We start from the raw sequence: 20,445 nt of genomic DNA, 5'->3' as shown, positions 1-20,445 counted from the left end.
GAAATATCTTTTCAAATTTGAGCTCAGGACACCAATACCTTTTGAATGATATAAAAAAATTCCGTCAAAAATGGCTAGTTCAAAAGTCGAAATTTGTCTGAAGAAAAAAAAAACCCACCCCGAGCACAAATATTCCGTTACTTTCGTATCGAAAGTCGGAACAATAACAAAAAACCATGGCTGTTGTTGTGCCCCCAACCTCATATGACAGGGGAGATTTGTTATAAGGTACAAAGTTCATTTGATTAACCTTTGAATTCGTTTTTTTTATAGGAGTAGTAGAAATTCGGTTATTTGAAAGCTCGGCTGGAAATTGATGCTTTGAACATTAGAGATGAAAATCAATTTACACCCATATTTTTTTCAATATAGACTTTCAAACCTCCCTGGAATAAATTTAGATGAATGGCTGAGAGAATGCAGAGTATGCCTCGTATGTAAAATCCGTCCACCGCTCTTTTTTTTTCACATCCTGCCTGCCTATAAGAAGAGTAATAGTGCATATCCCTATCCCTATATAAAAGGCATGCTAAAATGGGAGCACCTTTTTTCACGGCTGCTGATTTTCCTCATAACCAGAAACTATTCACCTTTCAAACCATGAAAAGAATCCGTTTTAACAGTTTTCGGCTTCACGAAAAATCCTTTGTTCAAAAAATCTACAACCGAAACTCGCTTTAAAAACACCACGGAGCGTTTTATTTTGACTGCAGTTAAAAATGAGGTCAGTGTACGCCTCAGTTGTGAAAAAGTTTTCTTTTACAATGCATGTTTTTATCTGAAAATATGCATATTTTAAAAAGCCATTATTTATGTGACATACATCTGGATGTTTACATATTCTTTTTTAAGAATTAAATATACGATAGCCGTTTATTTCTGAAAGTCATGAATTATTTGAACATAAAAGAAGGTTATCATGGAAAACGAAAAAAGCATGCTCTGAACATTTTAAGCGTCATCTGACAAATCAAAGTAAGCGCTCAGTGTCATAAGCCGTTCTTAAAAAGTTTAGTATATTCAAAAGTAAGAATTTGACTTTTAATAGCGTCTAGAACCATCAAAAACACTAGCTTCAAATCATAAACAAAGCTGATTTCACGAAATCGTATAAAACTAAAATCAAATTGTGATCAAATTTTTGTTCACAAAAACAAGTATTATAAATTTTTGTCTCCAAAATCAGTTTAAACACCTTTATTCGAATTCTATCTTCTTTGAAAGCCTCATAATTAATTTATTATGTTTCAGTTTTCGTGGAAGAAGTTTTTTTTTTGAGTTGTGTGACAAGAATTTTTTTATAAGCTCCATATCTAAAGTTGCATGACCAGCATTCTTTTTGTACGAAGCAGGGGCGGATCTTGGATTTTCTCCGGATTTTTAAAAATTTTTCGAAAACTTTGGTGACCTTTTTTGTTTTTAGGTCGACCCAATTGATTTTCCGGGCTCTCCTAAAGCCCAAAGCACTATAAACACCCTGTTTTGGCCAAATTTTATTTTTCTGCGCCGCAGGTACAACTTTGAAAAAATAGGCCAAAAAAAAGCGTTTTTAGGCACTTTTTAGAAAATATTCACCAAAAAATTGCGTTTTTTTTTCGGCGCGAGCTTCCCTTCTCAAAGTCATTACATATGAGCGTTAAAGGCGCCTTTAGAAAAATCTTAGGGTGCGACGGACCAAAAACCACCTAAAAGAAAAAATGGATATCTAAAAACAGAACAAAGACCCCCTAAACCCGGCCCTGGTACGAAGGGCAACCCTGTTTTCGAAAAATGGGCATGAAACTTAATGCATTGATTTATGAAACCAAAACCGCTCGTCGTCAAATTTTTCAATTTGAGGCACATTTTTGCGACCCTGAATACCACTTTTATCTGGGCACGGTACCTTTGATCGAGACTTGTTAAACAGCTAGGTTGTTCATAAATTGACGCTTATGTTATTAAAATAAAGATTTCATTCGTCGAGTAATTCTCAAAATTCAATTTGGCGTCGAAACGTTCTCGCAATTTTGTAGAAACTTAATCCCATAATGCATTAACATGTTTCAGTACGTCTGCAAAATAGATTTTGGTTTTATCTAGAGAATCTCGGGCGCTTCTGAGCCAAGTATTAACTCGGTTATTCCAACAAATCCTTCATTTTCAACCTCATTGAAGGTCGAATCCTTATCAGACCAGGTTCAACTTCGACGCTATAAATGGATGCCTCAAGTTTAGTCCACTGGTGGTACACATTTAGTTTATTTGCGATGGGCGCCGAGCGTTTTATCTCTTTTGTGAGCCGCCTCGAGTTACACGAACTTTAATAACACGATACGAGAACAATCCACATATTTTATCATCGCTGATGATACCCCAACTCTTTCTTCTTTCACCTATTATACCGATTTATAAATTATTAACCAATAAATAACTATTATAACTATAAAAATTTGTTCAGTTGACAATTAATACTCTTGAAACCATGAATGAAACCAGAACCCAATAGCATATTCCTTCAATCCTCAAATGTATGTAAAACAAAGAGAACTATTGCCAATATTCTTACCAACGTACGTCATTTCCATCGACTTAAATTTATAACCAAGTGTTTTATTTTACAATTTTCTAGCCTTGTACCAACGCAACACTGCTGTCTTTTATTTATAACCGTCAGACCTAAACCATAACTTGAAGTGAATTTGAAATGCGGAACTCAATTGCAATCTGCTGCTAGCCGCATTTAAGATGACACTTAAATCATACTAGAAACTGGGCTTCAAGTATTTCATTCAGCTTCATAGTTGTTTATGCAACGATCTACAGAAGTTGCGGGAACCTCGACAGGAGCCGTGGATATTGTATTGGACCAAACCGAAGCCTAAAGGTCAGTATTTCGAGGCCACTCACAGTTGTCGAAAATTTAATTTTATTTCTGTAAATTGGCGCCAGTGGCTCCAAAATTGTCCAAAATTGTCGGAGGTCTTTAAATATCGATGATGAATCATCAGGGGCGGACCTAGGATTTTGTCGAGGGGGGGGGGGGGGGGGGGGTGGGGGAGGGGAGCGGATTTTCAAAAAAATGCTCGAAAGTTTTTTCGACTATTTTGTAGGTCGACCAAATTGATTTTCTGAGCTCTCCCAAAGCACTAAAAAGCAGCTACAAAGACCCTGTTTTGCAAAATGTTGAAAAAACAGGCCAAAAAGGCGTTTTTAGGCAGTTTTTGGAAAATGTTGATAAAAAAGTTGCGTTTATTCGGCGCGCGTTCCCCCCTTAAAGTTAGTATATATTGGCGCCGAAGTCGCCTTTAGAAAAATTTTAGGGTCAGTCAGCCAAAAATGGATATCTCAAAATAGTACAAAGAGGGGCCCTTTGGGACGGCATTGGGTCCAATCCCTGAGGGGAAGGAGGGCGTCCGCCAAACCCACCCCCCTAAATCCGCCCCTGATCAGTACAACAGAAAGCGAGCAGATTCAGAGACCCAACAAGGATAGCCGGTTCCTGTGCAAGAAGCATTGAATGTTCCGACCATAGTCTTATACAATACAACATTTTTTTTCGGCGCAGTGTGGTAAAACGATCTGAACGAAATCATTAAGCTTAGGTGTGCCCGACATTCATAGTTTATTGTAAAACACGGAAATTCGAAAACAATTTTTTTTTCAGTAAAATGGCTAGAAAAACAAAAAAAAACGTTTTAAAAATTTTTTTGAGGTTTTTTTTTTAATATTTGAAGTTTTCGATTTCAAAAAGGCGCAAAAACACTCAAAACAAAGCAATTATTTGACTAAAACTAGGTGTTTATGGCTTAAGTTAAGCTATTGTAAGCTTTTAAGACATAATAATGGCTTATGAGAACTGTCGATATATATCGAATTTTGGTCATACTCAATCAACAAATAAGTCACGCACGGTCGAATTATTCCAAAACTTTAGCCTAATATGGTCAAAACGCCTTTCAAGCACGGCCATAATCAACATCGAGTGCATAAATTGCTCGCTCGTTTTTAGCTCTCAAATTGAGACAATAACCAAAAATCAAACAGGTTTTTGTTGTTACTGGAAAAACTTTTGAAAATTTATTAATGTCGCTCGAATCTCGACTGAAAGTCTTTTTGTTTTTCACGCAGCTAATTTTGCGTGGAAAAAAAAACTAAAAAAAAAACTAAAGCACCCTCGAATACCGAAAACAAAATTCCTCCCCATTTTTTAATTAGTTGGAACACATAGGTCAAAAAGGACCAATAGACCAAAAAACGAGGGTATTGCGAGCTTCAATTGCATAGCCACACAAGGGTAACCAGTTGCTTTGCAAGTAAGAGAAACTTGTTTAGTTCTGCACTTTTTTTAAAGCGTGTCGGTTTTCACTCATGGCGTCACGAGAGTATCTGAATGAGTACAGAAGTAAATTAGCCGTATTCGACAACAGTTTTCTCAAAAGCTTTTTCATTTTGCAGAATTTTTAGAAATTTTTTCGAAACTTTCCAATACCAAAAAAGCGCTATAAAACTTCGAAAACAATCTTAACTTCCTTCAACTCGGCCAGTTCTGCGCATTTTTCCCTATCTCCAAGGAATTCGAATATGTTTCTATTTTTTCAACCGAAAAATTTACTCGATTTTGATCGGCACAAGCTAAATTTGTTCCGACCGTCTCAACCGAATCGTGTTTATTTTCATTTTCTCCACCGAAACATTAAGCTGACTCTAAAGTGACCTAGGCTAGATGGTTCCAACCAATTCTTGAAAATCGCTTTTATTTTGATATTTCCAACAAAAATTTAGTGATTGAATTTGTTTAAATTAAGCTCGATAAATATCTATCAATTCGACCAGATTCGAGTTTAATATCCTTTTCTCGATCAAAAAAACTGCTCTCGACTTAGTTTGACGAATGCCAGATTAGTTGCCAACGTGTATACTGGTTGCATTTGACTGAATGTGAACAAGTTTTGACTGTGCTTGAGGTGTATTCCAAATTATTCAAGTTTTTCAGCTAAAATTTCAGGTGTGAGATTCTTGCGTCAAACATATAATAATATGTTGAAACTTGAACGAAATGTTTATGTGTTTTTGTCCTACTGCGGAAACTCTTGAATCAAAGTGACAAAAAGATCTTTTGTCACTTCTGTTTGCGGCTAAAAAACGCCCCTGAACTGATTGTAACGATATATTTGGCCTTTTTGATGGTATAATTCTTTTGTTAGCATACAGCATACTTCATAATAAAAACCCGTAAAAATAGAATTGAACTGCTTACGACCAAATTATGTTGATTTTGCCCGTGCTTGAAGTGCGTTTTGACCATATTTGATTAAAGTTTTGGATTAATTCGACGTGCGTGAAATATTTGTTGACCGAGCATGACCAAAATTTGATATGTATCGACAGTCTTCGTGGTCTGTTTGGAGTTTTGCTCGGACCATATTCTTTCTCGAGTAATTTGCGTGTGATCAATAACTGACATTTGCGTAGTTTTGAAACGCGAAATCTAAAATGAGCAATTCGACCCGTTTTTGATCGTTTTTCTAAGCCAGAACATAAACTGTAAGACAATGAAGAAAACAAACCCTGAAATTAAAACAAATTGGTGAGTTGTGTGGTAAATTTTCAAGTGGTTGAATGATGAAATATACTATCAATCAAAATACTAAAATCACGAATCGTAGTGGTCACTTTAAAATTCTACCGTCCCGAGCAAACTTCTTTATATTTCGACCAGGGGCGGATCTAAGATTTTTTCGGGGAGGGGGTCTTTCAAAAATAATTTTGTCGACCTTTTTATAGGTTGACTAAATTGCCTGCAACCAAGTTTAGGCGTACCATATTAGTGGAAAGGTTCCCGCGGTAGATGAAAAATAAATCTTTCGAATCAATCATGAAACTAAATTAATTTTCTGATGCTTTGGTGGTTAAAAAAGCTTAAAATATGCATCACAAAAAACTCTAATGGGGAAGACATGAAAAAAAAACTTTATAAATTTGAATTGATTAGAAAACTTTTAAAACATTTTTTATCATTTTTCATAGGAACTAACGTCTACAAAAAGCATAAAATATAAGCAATTTAGATGTAAATTTGAAGACAAAAGGGACAAAGAAAGGGGATTATAATCAATTATAATCGATTATAATGGGTTTTTGTGCAAAAGTAATGAAATAGAAAGTTCATTTTGGAGGTTTTTTGAAAATTTTGATTAAAAAAATTGTGTTTTTCGGCGCGCTCTTCCCTTCAAATGTAATATATGATGGCGCTTCATAAAATAATACGAAAGGAGGGTATTATTACTAAAAAAATACCCTTTTGTTGGGACGGGGCGTCCGCCATCCACCACTTCCTCAGTCGGCCCCTGATTTCGAACGCATGGGCCGTTTTCGCGCATGCTTTGGCTAGCCTGGTCAAACTCAGGCATATGTCGACCTTGCTGAACACAGGGGCGGATTTAGGAGGGGGGCGGGGGGGACGGACGCCCCCCCCCCCCCCCCCTCAGGGATTCGAACCCCTGCCAACCCAAAGGGTCCCCCCTTTGGTACTTTTTAAGAAATCCATTTTTGGCCGACCGACCCTAAATTTTTCTAAAGGCGCCTTCGGCGCCAATATATACTAATTTTGAGGGGGAGCGCGCGCCAAAAAAATGCGTTTTTCCTGTCAAAATTTTCCAAAAAGAGCCCAAAAACGGCTTTTTTGACCTGTTATTTCAAAAAATTGCCTGCGGCGCAGAAATTTTGGCCAAAACAGTGTCGTTTTACTGCTTTGGGAGAGCTCGGAAAGTCAATCTGATCGACCTAAAAAAAAAGTCGTCAAAATTTTCGAAAATTTTTTGAAAATCCGCCCCCCCTCGAGAAAATCCTAGATCCGCACCTGGCTGAACAGAAAACAAAAGTGCTCATTTTTGCTCGAACCATGGCAGGTGTTTTTTGACCGTACCGACCCTACTCGCGTGTGTTTTTTTAACAATTAAAAGTTTTTCAATATAAAAAATATAGCAGATTTTTTACAGGTCATAACTGTTTTAGGAAACCCATTCTTAGTCCGACACCCTAAAAGATGTGTTTGGTGTGAAACATTTTCTAAATTTGAAGAGAATGCGCAACAAAAACGCGAGTTTTCGGCTTAACCGTTATAGAAATTCCACCTAGAGGTGCATAGAGTTCTTTCAGTTGTTGTTTGGAAAAATTGAACACTCTTACCTTCAGAAAGTCAACTTTTTGGAAACTTAACTACCCGTGAAGCCCGCTCATTGATACTAATCTATGCCATCAATTGCATGACATCATTATTACTGATTGATAAGAAAAGTATTACTTTCGCTGCTATCGGATTTTCTACAGCGTAATTAATTCTACTTCTATAGCACTAGCGAGCTTGTTTTTTACTTGATAATTTTTTACTGAAAGCTATAGTGATTATGGGAGAAATTTGAGCAAAAATTCGCTACAGAAAAAATCATATCTCAGTTTTGAATGAAATTCTCTATATATATTTATTGTTTCGACCATTTGAAAAATGCGGAGGAACTTTGTATTTGGGTGTGCTTTAGTCTTTTGTGTTCCATGCAAAATCAGATACAATAAATAATCATTGGAATGGGTGGAGTGATGTATCATATTACAGCCCTTACAGTTGTGATTCGAACGGCATTAAAAAAATGAAAACTAGATTGAAATTTTTGGTTTTTGGTTTAATTTCAAGCTAATAAGGTGAGGCTAAGCAGTCTTATAAAACCTTCCTTATTTAGGCTTAATTTTAGCCGTGAATACTTAGTTTTAATCAAGTAATTTTAGTTTTTGGAGTTTCTTAGGGCCAATTTGTGAATCAAAAGCTTCAAAAATTTTCTGCAAAAAAATGAAGCAGTTTTTTTTCTGGTCATTTTTCTATAAAAACTGTTTTCCTATTGACCTATTTTACTATGAATGTCGAATATGCCTAAGTTCTGTTTTTTTGTTCTAACTTTTTCATCACACTAAGCAGAAAAAACGACACTTGTTTTGAATTTTTTGATGTATTTTTTAAGACTATGGTCGGAACACTATGTGGTACCAGCACAGTAACCGGCTATCGTTGTTTCTTGCATGTAATTACCTTCCCTCGTGTTTGATTTATGTCACATATCTGCTTTTAGAAATTTTGTTTTGTCTGTACTGCTGCTAGGGCGTTTTATTGATTTAATCTGCAGTTCCAACTAGGGATAATGTGATAAACTCACGTAGAGTGACCACACCCCCCTTTGAAACCTACGTTTTCATTGAATCCGCTTACATCAAAACAATCAGATAAGCTGCCTTCAAATTTGAAACTCATCTCAGCGTACTTTAGTCTACTTCTTCAGCCCAGTAACTTCAAAAGAGGGAATTGCACAAGAAAGAATTGAATTAAAGCTGTAATATCGCTATGCAGGACTGTTTGTACAACACCGTAAACTCTTGAGTTTTTCGACATCCCTTTTATTGGTTTCCAGTAGTTTTTTAAGCTATAAGCTATAGACTGTCAAAAAAAATGTGTCAAACTTTGTGTCGTATAAGTAAATGAGATGAAAAATTAGCTTGATTTCATTTCGGAACAGTTTTGAATGCGGGAAGCTTTTAGAATGAATGATTTAATATTCAAAGTATCAAACGAGCAGTGTTCGAGGCTCAAAACAATTTCAGGATATTTGGCGCATCTGCTTGACTGCACAAAGATTACAGGATTGAGCCAACCTAAATACTTATCTCAAGAATAGTGCAAATAGAAAAACCCAACCCAAGCTTGTATTTATCTCTTCGAAAGTTGAAACAACAACCTGAATTAGGAATGACTTCTGTCAGGTTTCAAAAATTTCATTTTTTGACAGCCCCACCCCCCCCCCCCACCGATATTTTTTTCTATTGAGTTGAAGCCAGAGGTAGCTTACTCATAGAGTAATTTCAGATAAGGTACACCGCATGTTCGTCACGCTATCTTATTTTTGGACGGATAGATTCGTGCAAATTCTTGGTCTAATACCAATCTTAATCTTAGTCTTATATCTCCTAGTCTCAATAGATCTAGTGTATACTCGTATTCGCGAGTTAGGTTTATGAAACTTGTTCCAAGGGAGAACAACTGACTTCTAAGATTTATTCAAATTGTTCTGGTGCTGAAACTAGAAGTAGTTTCACCACTACAAACAAAATAGGAAGACTTTCAAAATAGGAAGACTTGTCCAATTAAATACTTAGTAAGACTGCTCGTATCAGGGTAAAACTTCAACGGTTCTAACTACACTTAAATTTTCACGAGTGTTAATGGTTAATGGCTATTTTTTCGTACTTGGCCAAACTATCAGTTTTCAGAACCCAATATTTACTGAAAAAAGTTCAGAATTCAAAAACTATACGAATCGCCATAGGATGATCGCTGTCGGTTTGAAAAACTGTATGACCAAAACAGTTCGGACAGTTTTAACCTATCACAAAAAAAATCTAAGCAAATAACTAATTTGCACGCAAACTAAATTATCACAAAAAAATCATCGACTTGAAATTCTTACGCTTTTTTTTCAGATAACAACAAAATTTCAACGTGAAAAAATCTTTCTGAATGATTTTTTCTAGCTCCTGAGCTACTTAAACGACCACCATCTTTTCTTGATCAATTTTGGCTCAGATCAAACTGATAAAAACTAGAAACTTTTTTTTTCGTTTTTTTTTCCCAATTTTTCTCAAGGGCGTTTTTTTCTCAATTTTTCAAATAATTTTTTTTTTCGATTCTGCTTTCACATGGGTTTTTCCAAAAAGTTTTCCGTCACAACAATACGCAGCACCCCCTTTGCACTATTTTGAGATATCCGTTTTTGGTTGAATGACCTCAAAATTTTTCTAAGGGCGCCTTTGGCGCCAATCTATATTAATTTTTAGGGGGGAGCGCGCGCCGAAAAAACGCAAATTTTTGGTCGAAATTTTCAAAAAAGTGCCTCAAAACGCCTTTTTTTTAACCTTTTTTCAAGAATTTGCCTGCGGCGCAGAAAAGTGGTTAAATTTAGGGACTTTATAGTGACTTGGGAGAGTTCAGAAAATCAATTTGGTCGACCTAAAAAAAGATCGACAAAATGCTCCTCGATCCGCCCCTGGCAATATGTATATACATGAAGAAAATAACGAAAGTCTTGCATCTTAGCAATTCTTTGAAACCTGCTAGCGAATCAATCCTATTTTTTTGTAATTGCTAGCTTTTCAAAAGAAAAGTCAGTCAGTTTTTTTCATATAAAAGTTGAGTTTCTTTGTCATTATCGAAACCAATTTGAGTGCTTACCAAAGGTTATATGAGTGCTTACCAAAACACTAGAAAGTACTTTAGGTTGAAGTTGTTCAATATAGCGCGTCGAATACTGTTTGATATACGCCATATGTAGGCGAAAAAAACCGCCGTCTAAGTTAAGTTGATTCAGGCTGTTTAATGTTTCATTTTGAAGTAAACTAAGAAACACCAAGCAGTGAATTGTTTTTCTATATGCTAATTTTTTAAATCAATTTCAGTTGAATCCAGTACACCAAGACGACATCTATACAAACTTTCCAGAAGTTTTGCACTACATCCAACAAGCAACAGGCCAGAATTAACCAAGTGTGATCCGAAAAGATCTTCTTGAAAACCTACAATCATCTTTTGTCATCTCTTGAAGCTACAAGCTTTGTCGAACATTTGCCTGTCCAAAAATGATTTCAAACTGCAACTTGCGGCACCAAAACTGCCTCAACATTCTGCTTCTTTTCACATCGGCTACGGGGATTTCTCTGAGTGCCTTTTTGAAACGAGTGAGTGGATTGGGAGGGTTTGAAGTTAATTTTGCCCTCGTTCAATTGCTACCTTTAACCCTGGCGTTGTTCACCCTTTATCCAAGCGCCGACAAACCCATCATCAAAAACTCTCAGACCAAAATTTCTACCACCAGATACAAAATAATCTCCAAAATATACCCAGTTTTAAACGGCCTTGTAGTTCGAGGCGTGAATACAATTACATATTATGAAGCACTTAATAATATTCACTCGGGCGATGTTCTTCTGATATCAACCTTTATTAGTTTGCTGGGCTCAGTTTGCGCAGAATTGTTGATATTCCAGAAAAAGCCGAAACTATGTACAGTTATTTCCGGTTCTGTTGGAATTATCGGGATTGCTTTCATCGCTCGTCCTGACTTTTTATTCGGAAATTCTTCAGCCTCGGGAAACAGAATTTGGGGTATTTTCATGACTTTAGTCACTGGAAGCAGCAGTTTTCTTTACTACGCCACGGTTAAAAAGTGCTCGGAAGTTTCGATATTCTGGCATTTCTTCTCGGCAGCTCTCGGGACTGCAGCTTCATCATCGATTTTATTCTACCTCAACTCGGATTTTGTCGTGTCGCACTGCGAAGAGTCGTTGCGATTTGTCGCGCTAGTTTCGGCTTTGCTTTGGGCAATGAGTGCCATGCTAACTTTGTTCACAGTCGGGATGACTATGCCCTCCATAGTTTATATATCCCGATTCTGGACCATACTTCTGTGCTATATTCTGGAGGTGCTGTTTCTACCCACTGAAGTCACGTGGACAATGTTAACCGGGTCGGCTTTTGTGATTGTCGCTCTGATATTGCAAATGAGAACCATGAGCAACACCAGATGATCCAGTTTTGAACTTTTGAAGCTGATTTTCAAAATAAGTTTCGAAGATCTTTCGCTTTTGATAAGCCAACAACAAACTTAATGGAAACAATCCAAGAAAATCATGATCATCTAGAAAAGCAATTAGAGGTTTGTCCAAATTGCGAAATTCTCTTCGAATCTGAAACACGTGTCATAATTTTGTATTTTTTAGTTAAAGCCTAAATTAAAAAACCAACTGTATAATTGATATTACTCATTTTTTTGTTTATTCTTAATAGTGTTAAAAGTGAGACCCAGTTGTTTGAGAACAGAGAGAGAAAACTTTTTACTAAGGCATGAAAAAAAACTTCTTTGGCCGTCTAAGACTCTTATTAAGTGACAGGGCAAAATGTTAATATATATTACATATTTTGAGTTTACATTCTTAAATGACTTGTATCAGCTTGTTTGTCAGATTTTAAGATTTCTTGGAAGATATGATTTTTTGAGGGTATTTTAATGGAAATAAGTTGACCCACAAATGCACTTATTCCAGGCTGTAGAAGTAAACCAGCGCGGTTATATAGCGGAACCTATAGTTTGCAAATCTTAAATTTCTGAAATTTTCAGATATGCTTTGCCTCATCTCAGGAACTGGAAAATTTTGAGTAATTAAGTATTGAATTATGTTTTGGCTGAAACAATTACGACGTGTTTTTCTCTGAAGTTTGTCTTTAATATAATTTTTTCTCGTTTGTTCAATTCTGTTATCTAAGTTACCCATGTCAGTTGCGTTTTCCAGTTCGTCTAATTTTCGTGCACACAGCCACTGAAAACCGTACATGGATAATGCAAATGGCGTAATACAGTTTTGATTTGAATTATCGGTACAAAACGAACAATTTTGAAATTTCAAACGCGTTTTTCTCAAACTGGATTTTTAACAGAATTATAATGTTTTTTTTTTCGAAATTCTCAACAAAAACCTTACCTCAAAATTGTAAAATTATCTAAGAATTACGCTGAAACTACTTAATTAATTGATGCAAAACTTATATAAAAAAGAAGCTCCTTATACAAAATAACAAAATTCTATGAACCAAATTAACTTCCTCTCCCAAAGCCGTTTGGGGGAGGGGGGAAGTTGTTAACTTGGTTCTAAGTTGGGATTTTTCAGCCAATCAGAATCGAGCTTTTTACATGCAGCACTTAGCAAATTTGATTTAAATTAAGCGCTGGGATGCAGGATCTTAACTTGGTCTATTTGGGGGGGGGATGTTAAATTGATTTAATTCTATAAATTCCGTGAAGCTTTGAAGTTTGCTTTTAAGGAAAGGCTTTGCTCTTTTTTATAATGCAAAAATGAGCTTTTTTGGACTTCAACTGAAAACATAATCTATTTATCATTCCAGAAATTTGTTAGGCCGTGATATAAGTTTCTCATCAATGAGCTTGATAGTTTCAACCTAGTTCTTGATTAGTGAAAAAGTTAAAATGACTCTTTTTCCGGATAAAATTTTAGTTAAGAATTTCAAAAAAAAGTTGCACCATGTTTTTTTGGTTAAATTATTCACAATTTTTTTAATACTTTTTGTATAAATTTTTGACCCAGTTTAGAAAAACCGCAAACCGCGTTTAAAGTTTCCAATGTTGTTCGCTGTGTCCGATTGAATTATATCAGCGCCGTACAAACGAATTAAGATGAAAGTTTTTTGGTTCCTAGTGGAGCTCCGTCTCCTATGCGTTTTGTGGTTTGAATACAGAGGCTTTTTTGTATTAAATTGTTTTTACTCGAAGAAAGAAACGGACTATTTTAGCTTGGGCTGATTTTTTCAATCAGCTAATTTTCGAATTCGTATTTAAGGTTTTTATACTTTTTTATTTCATCTTGAAGAGATCAATATCTTTAGCAAAAAGTTTGGTGGTACTTGTTTTGGTGGTAATATTTGATTTTCGGTGGTACTTGTTTTGCAATGTTAGGAATTTTTGAAAAAAATACTATCCTAAGTGAATACCTTTAAGATCTCAATAATTGAGAAACTGAACAACTTTCCAATCTCAGATTTTGAAAGAATGAAAACTTTCAGATCTCAAATACTGAAGAATAAAACAAATTGAGGTAACTTTTCCATGAGTTATAATGCTGAGTTACTAATAAATTTTTTCCAAACACCAAAATGTAACATTCACAATTTTAGCTGAACAATGATTCAGGATTTGTTATTGGATTCAACTAACAATACTAAATCCTTGCTTTTAAACTCCGCATTTGCTAAATATTACTTCCAGCTATAGCTCTTAATTGTTAACTAGGAATCAGTTCAGTATAACAAACCAAACTCCGATCCACTCATAATTGTGGAATCCACTTAAATTTGCTGAATCCACTCAGATTTTGCTGAATCCGCTTACATTTGTGAGCTCCGTGACAACTAGTTAGATTAACTCGTTTCGGAATCCGCGACAAAACTAATGTGCCGACAAATTTTACGTTATAGGCATTTGTGCGCGAAATCCAGGGAAATTTTGGAAATGGAAGTAGATTTTTAAAGACTTGTCTCTGGAATCCAGGAACTTGCAGACAATAAACTGTGCACCTATCCTGTGCACAGTTTGACCTCGTAATGTTCAGTTCTAACTTTTCAAAAAGGGAGTCACAGTGCCTGGAAAACTGAAGGAACATAAGTCCCTTCAACGATGGTACTTGAAAGTTTTTAAGTTTCCTCCAGTAGATGAAGAATTTATTTGCAATCTAAGTCTTAACTCTCCGTAAAGCCACATATGAAAGCCTTATACAATGAATTAAAAAATAGCCGTATAAAAGTAAACAATCAAGAAAAGCAAAATCAAAAATTCTTGGATTTTTTTTCGATATGACAGAGAGGCGCTAAATTAGATTTATTAAGCGCCCGTTTGTTATAAATACCCTTAATAATTTTGTTTTTAAGTTTCGTAAAATTACAACACATTTTAAAAGTATTTTAGTTCATTTAATTTACTGTATCCCCCTTGTTTTAAGCGTCAAAAGTGTGTCAGAAAGAGACCCAACTTCTTTTACAACTTAACAGAATGACTAATCTTTTCAGATGATTATGACTGAGCTGATTGAGTTAGGACAGAGGTGGTTAACTCATAGAGTAATTTCGGATAGGGTACACCGTCTGCTCGTCACGCTATCTTATTTTCGGCCGGATAGATTCGTGCAACTTCTTAGTCTAATACCGATCCTAATCTTACTCTTATACTTTCTAGTCTCAGGGTGATTAACTAGTCTCTGCTAGGCTCAATAGATCTAGGGTATACTGGTTTGTTGCGGCTGCTGAAGTTCTCTTGGAGAGACAACTAATTTCTAAGTTAAAATCAAATCTCTCTGGTGCTGAAATTACAAGTAATTTCAGCACTTACAAATAAGTGGGTTGTTAGTTAGATGGATCATGATTAGTTAATATTAAATACTTTACAGTGGTAAAATATCTAATTTATCCAATCATAAAATATAGTTTAGATCAGGTTCCACCCATCCGGGTTTTACAGAGTTTTTTAGAATTATCTTTCTGCAATTCAAAGGATGGATGATGAACGTTGGTATTTGGCGAACATCGTATTCTTGTCCGATTCCTCTTGTTAGAGAAGTTCCAGGACGCTGGAGTTAGGGGCATCAATCGTTGTGTCTTCTTGTGACAACGACTGTGTTTCCCAACGAAATCATTCTGATTTCAAAATGGTTTGCTATGACGGGTTTTTCTGTATTATGTAGAGAACTTGTTTTGTGTTCAACCTCGTCTGGGAATGGCGTGGAGATTGTGCTTGGAAGGGATGCCTTGTAACTCGGATCTGTACGTATACTTGAACATCGAGGTGGTCATTGGTCTAGTTCAATGAAGTCCTTTTCTGCGAAGTCAAGTCGTACTCTAAATCCTTTGAGTTGTGATTGTGGACGGCATATCGGTTGTGATTAGCCATTCTTGTTCGAGTGTAGTGGGGTCATTTTGTCTTTGGATGTTCGTCTTTATTGTTGTGTGTTGATCTATATACTGCAAGGTATGATTTACATTTTATAAAATTTTTATTAGTTAGGTTTTTTAATTATGAATTTAGTTAGTTGTTTTCACAAAAGCATTTTGTTTTAGTTCGGTTATTTTGAAGAGTTACTCACCCTTGAGTACCTCTTATTAAAAATAGAAGTGTGGTCACAAAGCGTGGATGTAGCGCGGTGGGTTAGCCGGCTATAGAGCATGCTCAGGACGTCCTCTCTGGTGTGTTAGGCCAGGAGTGGGAGTATGATTTCGTGCGGTTTCTTTGAGAGGTCCTGTTATGTGATAACGTTTTATATTGGGTTTATGTTGGTCTTTCTTATGTTTCTTTGGTTGTGTCCTTTTTTCAAAAATCAAATTGTTTTTGTTATGGGTTTGTCTTTCGACTTTTTTGTGTTTTATTATTTCTTTCTTAGACTTTATAATAGTCTTCAAAAGAATAAATTAATCAGTTTTAAACTGGGTTAATCCGGTTTGGGTACCGTTGGTTTTTTTTTCTTAGTCATGCTGTTATTTTATGATTTGTGGTGTTTAGTAAGCTGCGTTGGTTAGTTTGGTTTAGTAGATAATTCCTTTACAACCGGGTTAAAGGAAAGTTTGAAACTTGTTATCTTGTGTTAGAGTTGTTGAGTGTGAAAACTTGAAACTGAAAATCATTATTTAAACAATTCTTCGTGGGCGAGCTGTGCGAGTTTGGATAGAATTCCTGTGCGAGTGAATGAAAAATTTGAAAAGGTTAGTACTGCATTTTCATTTTATCAATTTATTACATGAAATTTCAATTTTATTGCTAGTTTTGGGGGAAATTTAAAGTTATAAATTTTCATCATTATTAAATTTACTGCTTTATGGGGAAAAAATTTATAGATTAATTTACTACATTTGGTATGAATTTTATCAGATTATCTTGTGGAAAATATTAATGAAGTTTAGAATAATTTTAACAAGTTTATTTTTTATTTTTCTTTTCTGTTTTTTGCAGATGATCGTGGTATGAAGACTAAAAATCTAAAAGAAACATGAGTGAAGAATTGTTAGTATTAATTTAAATTTATTAGTTAAGAATATTTTTAAAATATACTTACCTGTTAATCGTCTGGGAAAAAGCCGTGGGGAAAGATGTCGCGTAATATGTCTGAATTTGTTAGTAATTTTGCTAGTATGCGAATGATGTTTTTAGTTTGGAGCAGTGGCAAAAGCAATTGAAGTGCTTTAATGGTTTTTAGTTCTTCGGTGCCTACTGCAAACTCATTAGGTGTGTTTTGAATGAGGTTATATATTTTGTGATTATATTTAGTATTGTGAATAAATTCTAATATAGGGATTTCTATAGGTTGGATAAAGTCATGTGGGATAAGGAAGGGTCTGGATTCTTCGGCATTAAAGGTCTTCGTGATGGGACAAAATATATACATTTGTGTTACTGGGTCATAATTGCGGAGGATGCCGTAGAGGTTAGTATCTTTGATGCAATATGTGAAATTAAGAAAAAATGGTGAAGTGTACTTCGAGTTAAGAAACTGAAAACGATGGTGTGGTTGTCTTGATGGAGTATGTAGATCAAAATTATTTTGTATGAAGCGATAGTATATATATGTGTCAGTCTGTTTAGTGCGTAACATAATGTCGTGTGAACAGTGCAAATCGCGTTCATGTGGTGCAAGGAAGTGAAAGGTTAGTTAAAAATATTTGTTGAAAAGGTTAGGTTGAATTTTTTCTTTAAAACTTTCGTAAGCTTGCATATCAGTTAGTGCTTCAAAAATGATGTGATCATATTTTCTATCAAAAATATTAAGTGTGAATACATATGATGTTTTGATGAAGAATTTTTCTGTTAGTTGTGGGTTAGCGAAGCGGTCGTCATCTAAAAATTGGTCTTTATTAGTTCGGATGATGTTATGGTCGTAATATTCTATTAAAAATTCATTAGCTCGGGATGCAGGGAATGTTTTGAGTGATTTTTTATATCCTATATAAGTAAATTGTCTAGATGTTAGTGTTGCGGTGAGTCTATATAGCATATCTTTATTCTTTTCTATATCGTTATGAGTATTAGATAGTGGCAGGCAAAGGGGATTAGTAAAATGGTAATAAGCTGTCCAATGAAGTGTTGGCATTAAAACATGTTCATCTACAAAACTAGGTGTGTCGTTAGTGTCGTTAGGTGTGTTTAAAGTATATTGTGGGAATGAAGGTAAGGTGATTGCTAGAAAATCTTTCGTGTTGGTGTGGTGTGGATGATTTATATATTCGCAGGCTGTTCCTGGTTTGGTCGGGAATGGATGGTTCGGGAATTTTCTTTTAAAAGTGCGATAAGCTCGGTGAGTGCTATTTGATGATTCGGTGGATGTGGATGATTGTGCTAATGATGCAGTGTAAGCTGAGGAGGGTGTAGGAGTAGGTGGGTTTGAGGATTCTATTGTGGATGAAATTTGATTTATAGTGAGGGTGTTAGGGTGTATTAGTTGTTGTTGTAGGGTGATAAAATTATCGAGTTCCTGGGAGATTTGGGGAGTATCTGGAGAATTAGATGATCGGTCGGAATGAAATGGAGAATAGATTATGGTTACTTGTGAAGCATAAGAAGGAGTAGAAACGGATGGGAGTGGATTATTTAGTGGGATCGGTTGAAAAGGGGGTTTTGAAAAAACTGATGAGTTGGTTTGAAAATTATTGGACGGAGATGGTTCGGAGTCTGCAAATTCGTCAGGGGTTTCTATATTAGGGTTATTAAGTTGTGAAATGGAGGATAAAACTGAAGTATCTGAATTAGTATCCGAATTAATGCTTGATGTTATATTAATAGTTGGAAAATCGGGTGGCGGGAAAGCAAAAAGTGGGATTATTGTGATTGGAGTGTTGAGGTTGGTTGGATGGGAATTTGAGCGGTGTAGGGATCCAAGTTGTCGGCTCATCGTGGGCTGAAAAAATGATTATTTTGAGACTGAAAAGCGGTGGTATGGGGTTGTTCTATAATTTGTTCATGTGTATTATCATCTTGTGAATGATCTGTCATTATATGTTGTATGGGACTTTGCGATATGTTTGGTCTAAAATTTGGGTTATGTGTTTTTGCTAGGTTTCGGAAATTACGTGGGACTAAGGATAATGGATGGTTATGTGTTAGGCTTGGCAACTGTGTTGCTGTAGGTGTTACTTCTATGTTTTTTATGTTCTTAGTCGTATGTGTTCTGTCTTGTCGCTATTTTTGTATTATATTCTTTTATTTGTGCATCTAGAAGAATTTTGTTAATTGATGATGAAAAAATTCCAAAAAATCCTGCAAATAGTATGCGTGCTACAGTTGCTTGTCTATTTACTTGTGTTTGTATAGCGCATGTGTTATGGATTCCTTTTAAGAGTGAAAAAAGAAATCCTATGAAGTTAAACATTGCGTATAGGATAGTTAAATTTTCTAAGATGTAATAGGGCCATCCTAGAAAATCGAGAATTTCATTTTTTAGTGTAACAAAGCTAAAAATATTTATAGGTGAAATATCTTGTGGTCTGTATTTTTCACCGTTTAGATATATATAGTCTTTAATATCTTTAAAATATCCGCTATAATCTTGTGTATAAATATCTGCAAATCCTGCGGTTTCGGCAAGTTTGCGTAAATTTTGGTCAATTGATTGTCTTTGTATAGTGTCCATTTGTGTTAATAATTCTTGGAATTGTTGTGTTCTAATGTGGTGTTGGATATCTGATTTCAAATATATTCCAATTGATTGTAAATCAATATTTGGATTACGAGCAATAGCTCTGATGCTTTCGAGTGAAATTTTTTTGAGTGATTGCATTGACGTGGGGTATGGGGTAAAAAGATAATATTTATCTTCATCAGGGTTCAATTGTACTACATTGTGGCTATTTTCTGATCCACATGGGACTGCGGTATCCCAAAAATATGTTCGCCTTGAAAGTGTGTCAACAAAATGTACTTTATTTTTATAAAAGATAGGGATTCTTTTATAGCATCGTTTATCTTCAAAAACATTTAGTGGTGATACTTTTTTGGTACAAGTATAACACCATAAAATGTTTCCTTCGTAGTCTAGAAAATTTGATCTATTTCCTGATAATGAATATCCTGCGTAGAGTATTTTTAACACTGCTAGTGCAAGTGATTGTAGGATTTGTGTCCTTTCTAATTCGCACAGTTGGTGAAGTGTTTCTAATTCGGAGAGTGACATTTCTTGAAAAATTCGACTAATCGTGTAGTCTAACTTCATATCTAAGTGGATATCATAGTGGGTATTGCCAAAATAAGAATTATTCATTAGTGATAGTTCTTGTAAACGTGTGCTTCTAGTGTCATGTGGCTTTAGGTGTCCACCAGGTTGACCATTACTATTTTGAAAGTTAACTGGTATATATGATGTTCCTTCGTGTAGAGGGTGACCTGTGGCATAAGGGTCAATTTTTATTTTTCCAGTGGTCATGTCGAAACCTTTTTCGTATTCAACTAATATTTCAGAATATTGTGTTTTGTGAAGTGGGTTTCTGTATTTGCATGCGATTTCTGTTTCTTGATATATTTGGAACCGTGTTAATTTATTTTCTATATTATGGAGATTTTGAAAATCAGTACTTTGTTTTCGTGATGGATGGACTTGTTCATATAGAATTGATTGTATAAAATATTTTTCGTGAAATTTTATCATTCGAGCGTGTATTTTTGCTACTTGAAATGTTGTGCATGTATCTTCAGGAAACCAAACAATTGTTGCTTGTGTCCGTGTTGTAGGATCACAATAACCTTGATCGTTTTTACAAGGTAGTCTAATTCCTTGATAGATCATTGTGTTGTCGGATAAATCTCGTGTGAGTTGTATTTTTTCGAGTTG

The 20,445-nt window shown here is 35.3% G+C and overlaps 1 long non-coding RNA gene across 3 annotated transcripts; it reads left to right on the top strand.

The window, feature by feature from the left end:
* Positions 1-463: 463 nt before the first annotated feature.
* Positions 464-11,845, top strand: LOC134848304 (uncharacterized). Of its 3 annotated transcripts, none has more exons than XR_010162920.1 (3): positions 464-724; positions 2,083-2,866; positions 10,477-11,845. It is a non-coding gene; the product is annotated as an uncharacterized LOC134848304 (long non-coding RNA). The 3 variants fall into 3 exon arrangements; XR_010162918.1 differs by having other exon boundaries at positions 2,050-2,866; XR_010162919.1 differs by having other exon boundaries at positions 464-975; positions 2,050-2,866.
* The last annotated feature ends 8,600 nt before the right edge of the window (positions 11,846-20,445 follow it).

Source organism: Symsagittifera roscoffensis, chromosome 6, assembly GCF_963678635.1.
Source record: "Symsagittifera roscoffensis chromosome 6, txSymRosc1.1, whole genome shotgun sequence".
NCBI classification, from domain to species: Eukaryota; Metazoa; Xenacoelomorpha; order Acoela; family Convolutidae; genus Symsagittifera; species Symsagittifera roscoffensis.
This window is presented reverse-complemented; position numbering and strand designations above follow the sequence as displayed.